Source organism: Apteryx mantelli, chromosome 1 (assembly GCF_036417845.1).
Source record: "Apteryx mantelli isolate bAptMan1 chromosome 1, bAptMan1.hap1, whole genome shotgun sequence".
In the NCBI taxonomy this organism is placed as follows: Eukaryota; Metazoa; Chordata; class Aves; order Apterygiformes; family Apterygidae; genus Apteryx; species Apteryx mantelli.
Window position 1 is genome coordinate 3,617,166 of NC_089978.1, and position 18,169 is coordinate 3,635,334.

General features: G+C 49.1%; 1 protein-coding gene across 3 annotated transcripts in view; it reads left to right on the plus strand.

The window, feature by feature from the left end:
* GDPD5 (glycerophosphodiester phosphodiesterase domain containing 5) overlaps window positions 1–18,169 on the plus strand; it is a 179,079-nt gene that overhangs the window by 2,368 nt on the left and 158,542 nt on the right. Inside the window, exon 1 of one of the 3 annotated variants that reach the window (XM_067309652.1) lies at window positions 1,957–2,000. The exons of the other annotated variants lie outside the window; for them this stretch is intronic. The gene's annotated coding sequence lies outside the window, so the exon portion shown is untranslated. Of the gene's footprint in view, window positions 1–1,956; window positions 2,001–18,169 lie in introns of those variants that run through there. 3 annotated transcript variants of the gene reach the window in all.

Genomic DNA, 18,169 nt, shown 5'->3' on the forward strand with positions numbered 1-18,169 from the left:
TGGTGTTAGACACTGTGAAACGCTATGGCAATTTTAATGTGCTGATGTGGGGGTTACGGTAGTCCACGGTTGCAAATGCTGTCACAGATGGAGGTCGAAATCCAGCTCATTCACACCTACCGTTGCCTGCTTAGAGGCACTTTGGAGCTCACAGGTGGTGGAAGTTGGATCTGGGCCCTCTTTTAACAGACACACCTGCAGGGAATATTGTCCTTTAACTCGCTTTGTGAGTCTTCCCAAGGGTGAAAATAGAGGGGTAGGATCTCAGCTTGGAGGTGATTTCAGCCTCAGAGAAGGTTCTGTCCCAGTCCTGCACCTGAGACACGTGCCGGGCAGCTCCCATCCTGGTGGGGTGGAGACACGTGGCTAAATCTAGCTGGTGGGAAATTATACTGATGCAAGTGTTTCTCACCTTCTGGGAATGTAGAGTCTGCAATTCTGGTTCGAAACTCCTTTTTAACAAGAAACGCAGCTGGGGAGGCCTGTGCTCCTGCCCCAAAGAGCTTTAAGGAGATGCTTTGCACCTCCTTGCTGACAGTGAGATGAAATAGGGGGCTTCACCTGGAAGCTCCTGGACTTAATGAGGTTTCATTAAACTGCTGCAGGTGATGAGCATGCTCTGAGGAGACTCAAGGGTGGGGAAAGAGGTGACTTTGGTATTTCCCTCTTGTGCAGGGAAGTAGCAAGTGGTGTTGGTGTGAGGAGCCTGCATCTGCTTTGGGCTTCACTGGTGGTCCTGGCTGCAAGGTGAGTGGTGTCTTGCAGTTCCTCTCGTTGGAATAGGGTGTTTTCTCACCCAGGACTGAGGTCCTAGGGCTGATCCTCCCCAGGGCTGCTGTGCTGGAGCTCGGCTTGAAGCTGAGTAGTTCCCTCTGCTCAGGAGAGGGCAGTGTCACACCGACGAGCTGGTTCCTTGGCGGCGCCGAAAGTGTGTATGGAGATGACACCCTTTGCCCGCCCAGGGGTGCGGAAGGGTCTTGCAAGGGCACCGGTGTAATTTCCCGCATGCCGGTGGGACCTAGGTGTCTTGTTCCTGCTCCCTTCTTCCCTGTGCAAAATATCTCCCTTCCAGATATGGTCCCTGCTGCTTTTCTGTGACCCTGAGTACGCCGATGGCATTTAACAGATCGCTGCAGGAATATTATACGCGTGATGCAGGGAAAAGGGATTTAAAAGGCGGTTGTAGCAGTTGCTTTTGACTGCCAGCCCCTCTATAAACAGAGATTAGATACAGCTACTTTAATGTGTGTCTTGCTTTCAAAAAAAAAAAAGCTGCGTGCTGGTGTTTGCCTTCGTTTCTTTTTCCTCTTTAGCTAACCGCTGTGTTCTCCCCACTTCCTCCAAAAATACCCGCAGATGCTGGCTGAACAACAGCCCAAATACTTGGTTAAATGGCCTATCCTTGCTCAATAACCTGGGGAAAAAAAGCTTTATTTTTATACGTAATTAAATATTTGTATAACGCTTCTGCCAAGAAATGGTTTCAAGGTACAGCGCGTTCTCCCGAAGGATATTCAAACAAGGACCTTCTTGGGTGGCAATCGGAAATCTTTCCGTGCTTATGTCTATCTCGATGCGTTGCATGTTTTCACATGCTGAATCCATTACGTGTTTTGATTGAGCTCTGTCTCCTTTGCCTGCCTGGTCTTTGGTCAGAATTAGCTTTCTGGGAGGGGAGAAGGAAAAAAAAAAAAAAAAAAGTCTCTCCGTCCTTTTTGTGAATATTTTTGCACTTACTTTGCGGCTCCTGAGCAAATCTGCACCCCAGCTCTGTTCCCGGGCTCCCGCGTCCGTGCGCGGTCCCGCCGGGCGGCTAACGCGCTCCTCGGAAATGGCTCGCGCTGATTTAACGTAATTCCTTCGTCATGACAAAACGGAGTCGTCCGGCTGCCTAACCACTGCATCCCCCCCCCCCCCGGGGTGCGGGCCACGTGGGAGCCCGGCTCGCTGCCAGACGTCCCGCAGCCGCTGCCTCCGAGGGGACTCGGACGCGATGGACCGTGAGTTTATGCCGTCCTTGTCCGGGAACGCTTAAAAGGGTGTTTCGCTTTCAGATTTACCACGCGGCGCCGTGCTAACGCGGTTCATCTCGCACGCTGCCGGGAGCTTTTAAAGAACGCTTGCCTCCTAATAGCATTTATTTATTTATTTGTTTTAATTCCTATCGTTTCTCCTTAAAACTTCGTTAGCCTTGGCTGCTCGTACGGTGCTTTTATAAAAGTCTGCTCGCTGCCGTTTATCTTCCCTTCCCCCCCTCGGTTAAGCCGAAATGAAACTTCTCCCTCCCCTGGCCTGAGGTTAGATGCACGGCGCAGAAATACCCGGCTCTTCTGCCGTTTTTTTGGCTGTACCGAGTTTGAGGTTTACGTTTGCGCAGGTTATTCGGTCGATGCGCCTCATGTCTGACTTAAATAGCACAAGGTGAAGAGCAGAGTCTCTCTTAATAGGTATTTTTGGATGCAGCATTTAAAAATACATGATGTCTTTGCTGCGTGTTTCGGTGCCCAAGTGTTCTCCCAGGTGCTCTCCTAGGTTATATCTTGGGCCACTCATCTTGTATTGATGAATCTCTTGAGTCGATGGTTGCCGAATCATAAATCTAATTGCCTCAGTCTAAAAATCAAGTCAACGGTCCTATCGCCTGCTGCAGAATTGCAGCCTAACAAAGAAAACACATTTAAATTTTCAGACCGGGAGATGATGATGGTCTTGCAGGCGATGGTCAGGATGTTGTGGCTGGACGGCAGGGTTAGGCAGCGAGTGCTACGAGAGGCTGTCGAGAAGTGGGTCTAATCCCGGTTCAGGTCACTTCAGAGCTTGGAGAGGGTTGGAGACTAATGCCCAGGCTCTTCTTTGTACCCTACTACTTCCCTGCAGGAGGAAACCTTGTAGAGAGGAGTTGCTTGAGGCTGTCAAGTCAGTGATGCCTTGTAGGCAGTCACCTGATACGGCAGCAATTGTGTTTGCCGGTATCGTGGGAATTCTGGTGTCAATCTATCTCCTAATTATTCATGCTTCTTGTAGATGAGACTTCACGCTGTCACTCAAACCTGTTGCTGCCTTAAAGCCAGCAAAAGGGGAACATTTGTGTCCTGATCTTGGCATCCCAGCAGAAATCCAGCTGGGCAACTTGCTCAATTTCTCTCAAGCTTTTCCCTCTGGAGTTCTCTGGTTGTGATTTCTCTGTTCGTGGCCACGAGCTGGCTGCCTGACCGTAGAGATCCGCGCTTACATTAACGGCCGAATAATCCTTGTAATCTGTGTATCGTTTTGAGCTTGTTAAGAGCCCCAGACTTTGTCAAGCTAAGAGGTAAGCCAAGACCTAGGGCTTGTCAAAGCTTCTATTTTTAGGTACGTTCATGCTAACATGCAAATTATATTTATCATCGAGGACTGCTCTGTACTCGCTTGCTGCGCTGACCTTGCAAGCCCTGTTTTCCAGCTTCTGCACAGATACCAAAAAGCTTGTTAAAAATAGTTTTTCCCATCGTGTTTTCCCCGTGCTCGTGAGCTGGGTCCTGTGAGCTCCTGAACCGCTTCTTGTGTTTCACTGGATGCTCTGTAAATATGTAGTGGGGGGTACTCTGGTGTCTCGTGTACGGGGCCGCTGGGCGAGCTGCCTCCGCGCATCGCAAGGTCGCGCTGCCGCGTCAGCGCGCGCTGCTTAAACGCAGACCCTGGGGACTCTCTGCGTACAGGTTTGCTTTGCGAAGAAAAAGATAAATCTGCTTGTGGGATTACAGCCATAGAGATGCTGTCCCTGAAAACACGGGCGGGAGCGGCTGAAGGCCGGATCCCGAGGAAGCGTCCTTCCTCGTGTTTGCACCCGCGCGAGCACAAGATCCTGTGACGCGCGGTGGCTTCAGCTCCAGCCTGAGCTTGCACGGGTAACTTGTAGGAAGCTGAGAAAGCTGCTGCTGTTGGAAACACTTGATTTTTATTTATTTATTTTTCTTCTGGGGCTCTGTGTGTGAATCCAGTTCACTTAAATAGGAGCTCAAAACTTGCTCTGCAGTTTCCAAGCCTCTGGAAACTGGAAGGGAGTCTCTGGATACAGAGGGGTGTCTGTCTTTTGTTGGAAAACGTCCGACTAAAAAATCCATGAGGAGGGTGGGCATCTTGTCAGCTGTCCCAGTACCAATGTGAGGGTGATACCCTTGAGGTACAAACCTATTCGACTTCCTAGATGTTGTCGATGGGGCCAAAACATCCACCTTGGGAGCCTTTTCAAATGCATAGTCCATCCAGAGCACCTTGTATTTGGTGATGAGGCTTCAGCATCTGGCAACTTCTCTCTTTGCTTCCCAAAAAAACCTTTAAGTGAAATGAGCTGGAAGCTCTGAGTGTGGGAAGCAAACTGGAGCTGTCTGGCAATGGGTTTCTGCTTGCCCGGTGTAGCCTGGAAAACTGTCCTCCCTGTGCAAGAGGTAGGGTTTGGGGGAGAAGGCAGCCAGCGCTCCCAGGGGGACGGTAACCAGCCCAGTGGAGCCAGCTACTGCACTTTTGTATCTCCAGGGAGATTTAAAGGCATCGCCTCTAGCTAGTACCTGACTGAGCTCTTGGAGCAATGTGCCTACCCAGATATCCAAAGAGGAACCTATCTGTCTCCCCAAAAAGAAGGATTTGGGGAGGAAGCTGTTGATCTTGAATGCAAGGTTGGTTCCTCCGGTTTTGGGTGTCTGACCCTCAAAACCTGCTCTGCTGGGCCTGCTTCTGCCCTGGGCTGGTGATGCAACTCCAGGCTTGGCCAAAAGCTGCTGCTTGTTGGAAATGATCTTTACGGAAGCAGGTTTTGTCCGGAGAGCCATTGCAAACAGCTTACCTGCTGCAATCCCTCCTCCAGGCTGGTGCACAATGATCTCGAACTGCGCTTGACTGAGCACCGACACACTGGGAAACCTTAATGAGGCCGGTGACCTGCCTTGGTGTCACCTGGATAAATGCCTGGGCTGATGAAAGGGAGGCGCGGGAAGGGAGGTCGGCTGGGTAATAGCGAGGTCGGATTTGAACCGGTGACCTGGAGGCAGAGGTTCCTGCAGGGCTACTAGTCTCTCGCGGCTTTATCTTCCTGATGTGCTAAATGCTATGTATTACAGCGGGAATGTGATTAGCTAGCAGGAACGGAGCCTGGGAGTTTATTTTACTGAGAAGCTGTAACCTGCAGTCCAGGCTTTCTTAGAGACGCCCTGTGGTGAAGAGCCACAAATCCACTTTTAAGAGCAGAATAAGCTTGAGCTAGGTGGTCTGTGTATTTCTAAAAAGCGTCAGCTTATAATGTTAAAACCCTTCATGTCCCAAGAGTCCTAAAAGCCAAGCTTTTGGGGTAATGGTCTGGTAGTACAGAGTGCTGTATTAGTGTGAGTGAAGGTCCTACAGGTCTCTCTTGCCTTCCTCCCGCCATGCGGGGATAATAGTGCCTTTTTTTCTCCAAATTCCCTGTGCTTCATAGCTCAGCTGCAGGTTGCCTGAAGGAATGGATCTGGACCCCTGGCTTCCCGCACAGCTTAGCCAGGGATTGAGGGAGGCCCATCCTTGAGCAGCTCGCAGGCTGGATGCAGGGCTTTCCTCGCCAGGAGCTTGGGGGTACGTGGGGTGAGGAGCAGGGAGACCCCGAGGTAGGGGAAATGGGGTCAAAAGACAACTTTTCCCCTATATTTCTGCGGCTTCCCTCCCTGGGCATTACGTGTTCCTCTCTATCTCTGCTGATATTTGCAAAGGTGATAAGACGGGCTTGGTAACAAGTGTGCTTCGCTGCAGATAAAACAGGCTGTGCGCAAGAGCTGTTCCAGCTGGGAGCTTATCAGCTCTATTAAAACTTCAGTGGTCACCAAGGCTTGAGAGAGGGGGGCATCCCGGGTCCTTTAGCAGTACCGAATCACTCGGCAAGGAATTGTGCTGGAATTGCTGCTGTAAGTCTCTCTTCAGTGCTTTGCTTCTTTAGAAAAAGGCAGTGGATAATTTGGGGACGGAGGCTTGTAAGCCAGGTGAGCGTTTGGCTTAAATGCAGCAGGGTGGTTACTGCGGTGTAGGTCTGTGTGTGTACTGAGCTGGCTGGTGACTGATGAAGGTGGTGGCTGGTCTCAGCCAGGACTGAATTAAATTGAGGGATCCGCCTTCGTGTGTCTCGCTGGGCTGTTTTTCGCTTGGAGAAAGAGCTCCTGGTGCTTTTGTGCAACACCCCGTGCACAGAGGACTCTTCTCCTGACTTGGCTTGATGCCCTTTCAGGGCACTGACCTCTGCACGGACAGCAAAAACCTGGGCTGACACCAGTAAAGGGTATCGTGGTGTAGACCTCAGCCTGGAATTGCCTGGCTCCTGCTTTGAGCTCAAAGTGCATAATTTTTAGGTGCTCCCATGTGTGGCCTGAACATGCGGAGATGGGTGGAGAGGTTGCAGCAGTCTGAGCATGGGCCTGTCTTTGGTTCTGGCTTTTTCCAACTCGGACAGACAACCCCATCCCCATGAAGACACCCCCATCCATATGGGATTTGCAGCCTAGAGATCCCTCCAGAGGCAGGTGCCCACAGCTTCTCCCTAAGAAAGGGCTGAGCTTCCCATGGGGGAGATGTGGTGATACCAGCTTTACTGGAGAGTGGAGCGATGGGAACAACTGTTCAGAAACTGTCTTGGCCCTTTTGGCATGAATAAATTAAATTGTTCATTTCCTGCCTCCCCGAAAACTCTTTTAGCAGGAGTAATGGAGCCTGGAGGTTGAGACTGGAGTGTGATACCATCAAGAACATAAAAGTCAAGGGCCTGGAAAGGGATCCTGGTGTGTAGCTGTTCCTACTAGAAAGAGGAGCAGGGATGGGAAGATGTTTGAGTGTGTGTGTGTATGTTTTGTTTTTTTTTTTTCCCTCTCTCCTTTTCTGTTTGCTTTCCTGTTTTTTCATGACACTTTCCAGCAGCACCATAAATACAGAGGAAGCCATGGGAAAGAAGAGTCAAACCTGAGGTTTCCTGGTTGTTGGCCATGGCAGGAAGCTCCCTGCAGGTTGCTGTCCTCAGGCAGAACAGCCTGCAAGCAGCGACCTGCAGGTCGTGAACACCAGACAAATCGGTCCTGGCTGTTGCAGTGTGTGTGTGTGTTAGGCTGCCCTTGACTCTGCTTTTGAAAGCAGAAAAGGCTGTGTTTTTTGTGCCAGTTTTAGAATAACCTTATTTTCTTTCTTCTGTTGCGCTGATGTGATGGGATGGGTTCTCCAGAAGGGCAGCACAGGTGTTGTGTGAAGAAAGCTTGTTTGGGCCAGCTGATGGCATTGCAGGAGATGGAGAAGGGAGCAAGTTGGGATTTGGCAGGAGTGATGCTTGCTATGGTCCTGTGGCAGGACCATATACGTCTGCTTTCTGCGAAGCTGTGCTCCAGGGTTTCCTCTGGCAGAACCAGCATTAGTCCGAGGAATGTTACCCTGGTTGTACTGCAAATGCTTTTAATTGTTGAAAAAGATGGCTTTTGAACAAAACTGGGAATGAACGCTCATTCCTGTAACGCTCGTGGCTGTTGCACACTGCCGCATGCAAGGTCGATGTGACCCAAGCGGGCACTTGGGTTCGTTTTTTCAGCAAACTCTTGCCTCTACTCAGCTGTGTAATTAGCTAATGGGATTTAACACAGCATCCAATGTTTCTATCTCGGCTTTGTGTTAGAAGCCTAATCCAAAAAAGCCAGAGTTTAAAATAAATGGGAAGCTGTCTGTACGCCCCGGTTCCTGGGACTGCCTGGTTCCAGCACCTCGAGTAGGAAAGGCATCTGACTTCTACCAGAATTTACATGCTAACCATTATATCTGAATTGGCTGCAAATGTTGTAAAGCTGGGGAGAAATGGCATCTACTGGTACTTGTTACCTCCTAAATACCTTACGCTTAAGGCGGTGCCTACTGTGAAATTCCTCTTGTATAAATACCATCAGAACAGAACTACTTGCCAAGGCCTGGAAGAGTGTTTTGGGGAGGGAAAGCTCTCATCTCTGTGCTGATGTTTCTGGGGAACGCCCTGCTGCTCTTATGAGGGGATGTGAAGTCTGGTTTCTTGGCCGCGTCTCAGCTCAGCCACTACTGAGTTTTACTGGCTGGTTTTGCCTGGCTGCCCTAAGACTTGCTACCGTGGTTTAGCATTGCTCGAAGCTGATGAGACGTTCTGCTCCAAACTAGCCATTTCGGTGATCGATCCCGTGCGTCTGACTATGAAATACTGGCTTTTTTGGAAGGAAAGGTACGGGATAAATACCACCTAAGACGTTTGTGGCTGTCACGTCTACTGAGCCAGCCCTTTGACAACGGTGTGAGTAAAACCCTATTATGTCTCATGCACCATCAGGTTTAATGCTAGCTAAATAGCAGAGTTGTCAAGAGGAAGCATAGGGCTGAGGCGATGTTGCTGGTATTAAAAAATAAATTTAGCTGCAAGTGGCTGAGCTTTGAAATAAATTGTAGTGTGGAAGTTCAGTGAGTGGATCTGCAGGAATTCCTGAGTTGGTGTCCCGATTCCCCCCATGCTTGTTGCATTAATAGAAGAACTGTAAAATGCTTGGGGATTTGCCAGGCCGAAAAATGTTGGTGACATCTTGGTGTAGCTTTAGTGGAGACCTGTGTGCCGTGACCACCCTGGAGCTTTTATGTGCTTGAGGTCTGCTCAAGCTGTCATGTTTTGCTCCCTGGGTGCTCTAGTTGTGCCATATCACACTTCAGTCCAGGCAGAAAGGGCCTTCATTTAAGGATTTTCCCCTGCCCCTCCTCAGAGTTTACTTTGCAAAGCGATGGAGTTAACAGGAAGGATGAGCAGGACTTGTTCTTGTTGCATTCCCACAAGAACATCTCGGCCTAAAAGTTTGCCCTGGAGAAAGCTGGGCCTTTGGCTTCTGCTCGGCTCAACCACAGATGATGGGCATCTTGAAAGCTGTACGTCCTACCAGCTCCAGTTCCCGTAAAGATGAGAGCAAAGCACAAGGAAGCATCTCCTTCAGGAAAATCTTGCTGTGCTAAGATGATATTGAGAGCACCTTTGAGGCATGTTCTCTTACTGGATGAAATGGAGACGAGCTGGGAAAACAGTTAGCTGCAAGCAGAGCACTTTAGGTTCTTCCCTGCAAACACAGATCTGTGCAGAGAACTTGAGGCTGTGAGAGGACTAGAAAACATCAGGTGGCTTTCTTCAGTGCTAGTAGATGGCCCCATGTGCTGGAACATATTTCTGGAGAAGACTGGAGTGCTCAGTGGACTCTCGAAGCTAATCCTCCTAGAAGAGGTTTATCTTGGATATCAAGATATCCTTTTGTTTGTCCTGTGTGAGCTGTATGCAGTCTCTGCTCTTCACAAAGTGTAGGTGATGCTCCTTGCAAGACCACACAGGTTTTCTTATTTCATGTGTTGGATGGCAACAGGGAAAGTGCTCCTTCTGTTCTCCTACCGGCCTTATCCTATGGCCAATTATTTTCTATTATGGATGACTGAATGGTGTTCATTACAGAAGCGAGCACTGCTGTAAGCTTGAAATAGGGCTTTGTATGAAGCTACAGGAGGATTGCAGTTGGGCGAGTCTTGTGTTAAGATGCTGCCAGAGCCTTTGTGCAATGGAAATCATCCGGGCTGTTTCTGCTGGCTTTTTTAAACTTTACCATGCAGGAAAGCAAAAGGGAAGCATGGGCAATGGGCTAAACTCAGTCCTGAAGCAAAGTGCAAATCTCTGTCTTCTCTAGAGAAGACAATCTCCTAAATCAGCTTCTTAAATTGTGCTTACTAGGAGCCGTCCCAGGTGCTTGTTGTGCCTTGAGCAATGGGTAGAGCATGCAGTGACCTCTGGACAAATCTATTTCTCCTAAACCTTATCCCAGGCTGGGATTTTTTTGGCAGGTGTTCACTTTGAGCCTCACAGGATCGTTGGAGGCTCATCCTCATCCTTTGGGCATAGCTGGCTGCTGTCCTGTGTCCCTGTTGGATGTTCTCTGACTGCGATGTGATCACCTCTGCTCCCATCTGCCCCACAGAGCAAATGGTAGTAGGGAGAGACTTGCTGTCCCTGGGATCCTGGGGGGTGATGGGCCTCTTCCATGCCTAACCGAGAGCGGCTGTGTCTACTGCAGCTTCAGGATTGTTACTTGAGCTGGAGGTCCCCTTTCCACGTGGGAGCCTGTGTGAGGCTGCTGACCTCAAAGATGCTATGGGCAGCTTGTAGTCCTAAGCAGAAATCTTTCTCCTGCATTGATCTAGCACTTGCTAATGTAAATGGTTAGAGATGTTCACTCCCAGGAGCTGGCAAACCCTGGGTCCTTCAGCTGTGACTGGAAGGGATCTGTGAAAAATGATGGTCTTGGGAGAAGAGATCTTAGGTTTTTTTGTGCTGTCTAGCTCCTGTTCCACCCTGGGAAGACTGAGGCACAGAGCTGTCTATTCTGCCTCTTAAATTAAGAAACACTTGAGCTGTTGGTTACGTGTCCTCAGATACTTGCAAGGGGGCTGTGAAGCAATGGCTTGATGCTATGATGATGAATCTGGAGGGAAGATGGCCAAGGGTTTGGGTGATGACTGGGGCTTATCTTTGTGCAGATCTCCTGAGTGGTTTTAGTCAAGAAGATAAGCGCCTCTCTCAGTTCCGTGACGGCAAAATGGAGGCCACAGCACAGCCTCTGTGGGACAGGATGAGGAAGACCTGGATAGTGTAGGAGGGCAGATAGGTGACTAGATTTTTCTGGCTTTGAGATCTTTCCATGAGTTCAACTTCCTGGATGCTGATCTTGGGCTAATTGCACTTCTGACACAGCCGCTCTGCAGGCTTGTCTAGTGGTGTCAAACATGACTGGTTTCACGTGAGGAGTCGGATGTCTGCTTTTTGGTACGCTGTGGGACGGGAGAGGCACCAGGAAGCTGGGTGTGAGCCACCTCTTTCTCTAAGGACTGCTTTTTGTGGGGCCATCGTGCATGTCCTTGATACTTACCTCTTGGGGTTTATCCATGCTTTTAACACCAGTCTTCCATCTGTGGGATCTGTGTTATCACAGGAGAGCTTGCAGACCAGCCTCCTCCATGTTCACCCGGTGAAGAGCCACAAACAAGCTGTCGAACAGTCGTATGTGAAGGAACAGAAGGCTTGCTCCTGGAAAGTGTCTCCCCCTTAGGTGGGCTGCTCAGCCTGCTCCCACTGTGATGCTGTTAAGTTTGAGCTAGTAAACTTAACTTTTCAAGTGCCTGCTCTAAGGAGTGGAGATGCAGCTTTCCTTTGCAGTGGGCAAAATACGCTGTAAGAGCTGCCACAGAGAATCTGAAGGTGGTGGTCGGGCAATATCAGAAAAGGAGCTGGGTCGCCCCTGTAGGGAGGAAGGTGACTTGGGGGAGGTACCTCTTGGCGACACGTTGGAACAGAGCATGAAGCACCTGCATCGAAGGTGGTGTGACATACTTGGAGAATAGATTTTTGGAAGGTGATAAGGGCTGAGATGTATGAGAGGGTCCAGAGGATACTGTGTAGGAGCTTGGACTCTGTGCCTAGCTGTTGCAGTTGAGTTCATATGTGGGTGGGAATACTGTAATGGAGCAAAGTCTGTCCTCAGTGTAATGTCACTGTTTCATGAGAGCAATGATACAGAGCTGTTGGAGGACTGGAGCCATCAGAAATAGAACGCATAGGATGGGATAAGAAAAGGAAATCTGCAGTAGGTTTCCCCACCCTTCAGCTTTCCTTTTTAACAACCTTTCTCCAGCACTTTAGCCAAATGCTGAACACTTAATTTGTGATTTTGGGCGGTGACGGATGGTAATTCAATGCCACAAATATTTCCAGCTTTGGATGCGACCTGCCAAAAATAGCTGGGAGCTCTGTGGGGGCTGGCACTTGGCAGAGGGCTCTGCTCACTTTATCCTCAGCGTGCCAACGGGCTGAGTTCATGGAGCATCTTTGGAGCCAGCGGGGTGTGCAGGTGTTAATGGGAAAACCTTCTCGCTGCTGCTGCAGTGACACAGGGATGGTTTTGCCACCCTCACTGTGACATGTTTGGCAGCTAGAGAACTGTCACATGAGCATTGCTCCTTTTAATTGTTCTAGACCTCTTGCAACTGAGAACTTGAAAATAAATCCCTGCAAAGCCCCCCAGAAGCAAACGGTGATCATGATGCTCAGGGATCTGCTGGGCTGCTAAAATATATAGCTTTACTCACTGGATTGACAGTATCATCAGTAAGCAGTGCAGGTAAAGGCTTAAGGCCCATCTGTCCAGCAGCTGAGTGCTTGGTTTCCTGGGATGGGACTGGGAATATAATGGAGGTCTTCAAACCCAGGCAGCTCCCTGCAAAAGTAGCTTGCAGTGATTTAGAGGTGGAGAGGAGGTGTTGGTTCCAGTAACTAGGGATCAGCTGGGGTGGGAGTAATATCCCGGTCTTCCAGGTCTGATTACAGGACCATGAGCTATATTTAGCTGCTGCTTTTATTCCCCGAGAGGCATTTGCAAATGGCACAGAAGGGTCTAACAGCTGAACCTCCCTCTGCTGCACCCTCACCAGCCTGAATTAGGGCGACTCTGTGGGTTGTTTGGAGAATAATCTGGGAGGAGGGCAACAGGGAACGCTCTGGCTCTTTGCAATCAGTATGGACATGTTCTATACTCTGACCCTGGCAAGTCCAATTTCTGCTGAGAAGTGCCTGATAATGCAGTGATTCTCCCCTCTGCATGGCAGAAGCAACACAATACACATTGTCATCAAATAAAATACAAGGAAAGGCTAAGAGGGAGGTGGGGCTGCTGAGGGAATGTTCAAAGAGTCCTTCAAGGATTCGGTCCATCCAGGAGGGAAGAAACTACATCTGCTCTGAGAAGCCATTTTCCAGAAGGCTTCATTTTGATGTGAGTTTGTTTGCTGGCATGTCAGTGACTGCACTGGGGATGGTAGTGGGTTTTGTGCTCTGTTAGATGTGGGTAGCTTCACGTGTTACTCAAACTCGTGGCTTTCTGGCAATACAGGAACTTGTGTTGCTAGTACAGCAAGGACCTGACCTTAACAGATTTGTCATCCTTGCTGTGCAAGGCAGGGTGCTTACACACCTCTATTGGCCCTTGCTCAGCAAGTATTTTTGGTACCTGTATTTAGGTGCATGTTCCTGTGAACGCTTGATACTGAAGAATGAATACATGGTAGCTTCTGGTCTCTTTTGGAAAATATGCATGTGGAAATGTAGTAGCCTTATCACATGGAGAGAGAGCAAGGCAAGTTGCTCTCTGGAAAGATTTGCTACCAGATCTAGGTGTGATGCCATTGACCATCAGCAGGAACTTCAGGGTCAGAAATGGGACTGGCCTGGAGTTTGCAGTAGGGTCAATACATGGCATTACTTATGTGGTGGGCTGTGCGTCAGAAATAGCTTCTGAAGCTGCGTGGGACGCTCTTCACCGATGGCTTCAAAGCTCCACCTGGTCTCTAGACATGTGCCGAGCTGCCTGGGCAGCAGTTGTGTATTAACATCGACTCTGCCTCTTAATGTCATGAGCTAATTGTCAAGGGACAGACTTCCCGTCCATGCTGTCCCTCTGGGGACAGGCCGTTTGCCCATCACTGTGCAAGGGGGAGGAGGAATACTTAGACGTGTAAGAGAGAATCAAACCTTGCAGCCCTTTATCCATCTGGGACTGTCTAGCCTGGATACGGTGCTGCACTGCTCGCAGACCAAAGCTGGTTTACAGCCGGGTGCTTTGCGAACGGGGCATTTGCTGAAAACGTGGCTAGAAATTTCAGCAGCTTCTCTGGCTCGAAAGGGCCGCGCGTGCAACAAAACTTCCTGTGCTGCGTCTGCCGGCCAAGCGGGACTTCGGAAAACACTGGTGAGGGTGCTGATTTCTCTGGCCCCCTTCCTGCCTGCTGGCTGAAATGGTGACAATATCTAGTTACATCCAAATGGCCTCTAAGTGCAATAACTCTGCAGTAAGCTGTTGGCCTGCCCGTGCTAGTTCTGGCAATGGGGTAACTTGGCTTGACTGCCTCTATTTACAGAGCACAAATGGATTCCTCGCCCAATAGCTTGATCTGAAGAAAATCACACTTCTTATTTCCTGCCTGCATTCCTACTTTCTTGCTGTTCCCCTTTCTTTATTCTTCCAGCTCCCTAATACTTTCATGTGGCCCCTTTGCTCTGAAGGCTATGGACAGTCTTGGGGTCTGCTATAATCCCATTTCTTGCCAGGTGCAAAGATCAGTGTTGCTGTGGCTTTTGCCAGCCTTCCCATCCTGTGTGTTAGCTGTGCACTGGAGCTTTGCTGGGAAGATATATATATATATATTTTTTAATAGTACTAAAAAAAAAACAAAAAACAAAAAAAAACAAAAAACAAAAAGAAGCAGTCACCGGAATTGCATACAGGTGAGTTTCTTGCCTGACTCTGACCTAGCTTGTGAAACTTCAGTGTTATTAAAAATGGCTTCAGAAATGGTTCTCTCCTTCTCTCACCCCTGAGTCTTCCCCAGGATGATTGCAATTTTATTTATTTATTTATTTTTTCTCCCTTTTGCTCCATTGGCAGTGACTGCAAGACTCCTATTTACTGATGCTATGTGCAGCGCTAGGCTTGCTGCATTGATCTGGGGGACTTAAATAGCACAAAAATATCGTAAGCCCTGAGAAAATCTGGAAGCTAACTTTGGCACTGTGCACTCTTCTGCTCCCTGTGCGGGAGAGCTGTGCTGGGAGGCAGGACAGCAAAGTGCAGGTACTTAGCAGAGCAACCTCGGAGGAATCTTTATCTTGGTGGAAACAGATGGAGTTTGACTTCATGTCAGTTATGAGCCTAGAATAACTCAATTTTGCTGCAGAGGAAGTAGAAAGGTGCAACGCTGCCACAGCCTGGATGCTGACAAGCAGGAATTCGGCTCGGAGGAGAGCTGTGCCCGGCACGTACTCTGATTACTTCCATGCTTGAGAAGCTTGGCCACCAAAGAAAAATGCACTTGTCTTTTTGTATAGGCCTTGACTTGGGAAGATGCTAAGCAGACTTTAGGCACTCTCCTCCCTTGTGTCTGGCACTTTGGACAAAGGGGTAGCAGGTCACTCTGTCAGTCACTATTGGCTCTACTCTGCCAGTTGCATGTGGCTTTCCCCCTGTTTTTTTTTTTTTTTACCCTTCTTTTCCCTTTTTCCTTGTGCTTGATGCACAAAGGTTGACTTTGCAGGAGGGTTGGAGCTTGACTTTGTGCGCCCTCATGCCTAGGGCTTCCAGCAGTCACCTATATGACAGTGGTCTTCTCAGGTCTCTGCTTTGTGCCTGGATGAAGATGCACAGTCCTTAGGGTCGTGGTTGGAGAGCTGCAGTCTATCCACTCAATTATGTCATGGCCAAAATAGCGGCCTGACAGTGAAGATCAAGAATGTTTCAAAGGGAGCTTCTACGTTAGCCTTTCTTCCTCTATGGGAAGAGATGTAGAACCCTGTAAGCTTTGTGGGTCTTCTGGTAGGTCCAGGTTTCTGCAGCTCCTGGGCTCCATAATCAGTTTCTTAAGTGGGAGAAGAGTTGTTTTTCTCTCTGAGCGCGAAGGCTCGGTGCTACACAATCCTGTAAGTTGGACACAGTCCCAGCACTTCCCGGGCAAGCGGGCTGCTAGCTGGCTTTGTGTTAATGACTTGCCAAGGTCTCCAGCGAAGTCCATATGGCATAGCTAAGTTAATAGCTACGAAATAATCTCCCATCCCCCAGAATGCAAAATAAAACTATGGAATTACCCATCCTCAGCCTCTCTGAAAACCCTTGTGGTTGTGCCTGCTTTGGAAAGCAGTTACTTCTCAGAACACGTGGTCTGTTCTTTAGTCCCAGTCTGGACTTGGCCTGCCTCTGTCTCTGAAGCATCTGCTTCAGTAGAAAGTGTGACCTAGTGTTTTCTATACATAAATGTGTGGCTTCTGGGGAGGGGAAGGCGGTAAAATAACCGTGCAGTCCTCCCCTTGCAATTCTTCTGGCTAGAAAACGTATGAAGGCATCGAACTGAACACTTGTCCTGGTCCGCAGCCTTCACGGTGACTTTGATGCTGGAGGAACTACAGCTTCAAAACCTGCCTGCCTTGAGCCTGTTGCCAAAGCCTTTATTTTATCTATTAACTGCTCTTAGTAAGCTGGGGATGGGGTGTGCGTAGCTCTGCTGTGTGGGTAGCGTCAGACACAGGTTCCCTGGAGCACGGGACCACCATGACCTCTCTTGCATCTCCGGTGAAGTTGGTGGGGCATGTCTCCTCTCTTCCCTAAAGAATGAGGTGGAGAAAGCCCGGTGGCGGCAGTCAGAGGAAGCTGTCTGGGGTGAAGTGGTGGTGGAGCTGCTGTTCCCATGGCTGCTGCCGGAGCTGCCTTTCAGAGGGGCCAACAGGAAAGGGAAGTTGTCTTAATTAGGAAGCAAAGTCCAGCTGCTTAGGTGATAGCTGCAGTGGGAGGGAGATGGAGTCACTCGGTGCCTGGCTTTCGGCACGCTTGCTGGAGGAAGCTGCCTCGTCTCCCGACTTGGAGTCGGTCACCAGATCCTCACTGTGGCCCTTTGTTTGTCCCCTTGCCTTAGCTGCCCCTGCTCTTGCTCGAGTGGGGAGCAATACCTTGCGTGCAATAGCTGGGAATGATAAAACTCATTCTTTAGGATTCTCCCCAAAGCTGGCGTTTAAGGGGAAGCTAGTCAGATCCCAGCAGAGACTGATGTCTCCAAAGAGTCTGCCCTTCGCTGTCCTGCCAGCAGCATGTGGAGCCAGCCTGAGCCCTTTTGTTTGCTTTGTGTCTCCTCACTTAAAAATAACACTTCCTAAAACCAACATTTAAAGCAGTCATTTGGTCTGCTGGAAAGTCCTTTGAAGCTGTGGGCTGAGGAGTCCCGTGGAGGGCATCCGTTCGAGTGGCAGCATTGCAACACAGTGTTTTCCTGAGAGCACCATGCCTGGATGCTCCCGCCTGGCTCTGCCTGTAATTGTGGTGCTGAGCACTTGTCAGCTCACTGCAGTCTGTGCCTGGCTTACCGGAGAGATTAAAAACGTTGGAAGGAGTGGAATAAAGGAAAGACTTGAACATTGCTACTGCTTGTGGCTCTCTTAACTGCACCTTAATGTGCTGCAACTAATTTATTAAATCCCTATCTCTTGCCTCAGCAAGCTTGAGCCTTTCCTAAGCGGCAATAAAAGTTTAAGCCCAGCAGTCTTTGCTAATATTTGGCTTTTCCTTTTAGAGGAAGGAAATGTGATCCTAATCTACAGATTAAATTGCTTCTGCACTTTCATTGAAAAAAAGTAAATTTGTAATGTGCTTAATGAAGCCTAGAAAGATGTCTTGGATGGGGGCAGACAATGGACAGAAAATATCTGTCTTTTAGAAACTTTCACCTTCCAAAGTTATTGCAAGACTTCCTACTAACTTAATGAATCCTGTGAGCTTTCAGACATGAAATTGCTATCGGAAAGCAGATGTCAGAGTTTAATTGCATGCTTCTTCCCTTAACACTTGGGTTGAAAGTGTGCCCCAGAGACTAGTCTCTGGCTCTGCCAAGAGATGCCAATGCGGAGATGCCAATGAAAAGCTGTAGGCCAAAAAGTTGGAGAGAATTTTGGAAGTCTGACTTTGCTTTTCAAACTTTTGTTCCGAGTCTCTCTAACCTGAGGCCTGGGGAGTTTCCTAGAGAGCACGTGGGTGTGTTTGTGAAAAGCCGGTAGCTATAATAGATGATTGCTTTTAGGAGTTTCCCCTGCCACAACTCTTCTCTAAGGTTTTATTGCTCTTGTGTGTGTGGCACGTGAAAACAGCTCATAAACAAAGCCGCCTGTTGGTAACGGGAGAGAGGAGGGAGATCTTGTGGCTGTGAACCCCATGGCTTGAAAGAACAACTTAATGTCAAGCCAAACGTGAGCCAACAAGATCCATTTTTATAAAGGTGAATGGCTCTGCTGCTGGCTTTATCTGCAGGGGATCGAACCCAAGGGTGCCAGAGCATTTTCCTCCTCTTGCCTGGTTTCTCATGCCTGGAGGCACGTGAAACACCACAGGCGGCTGGCTGGATATCCCTGGCTTAAGAGAAAATGAAGGTGAAAATAAGGAAAAAGGGATTTGGAGGCAGTGCTTTTGGTCCTCGGATGTTAGTTAATGATCGGGTATAGAGGTTAGTTCAGGTCCACTTTTGTGTCCTGAACTCTACTTTGAGGACCAGGAACTGGTGAAGCTCTGCTCCTGGACCCATG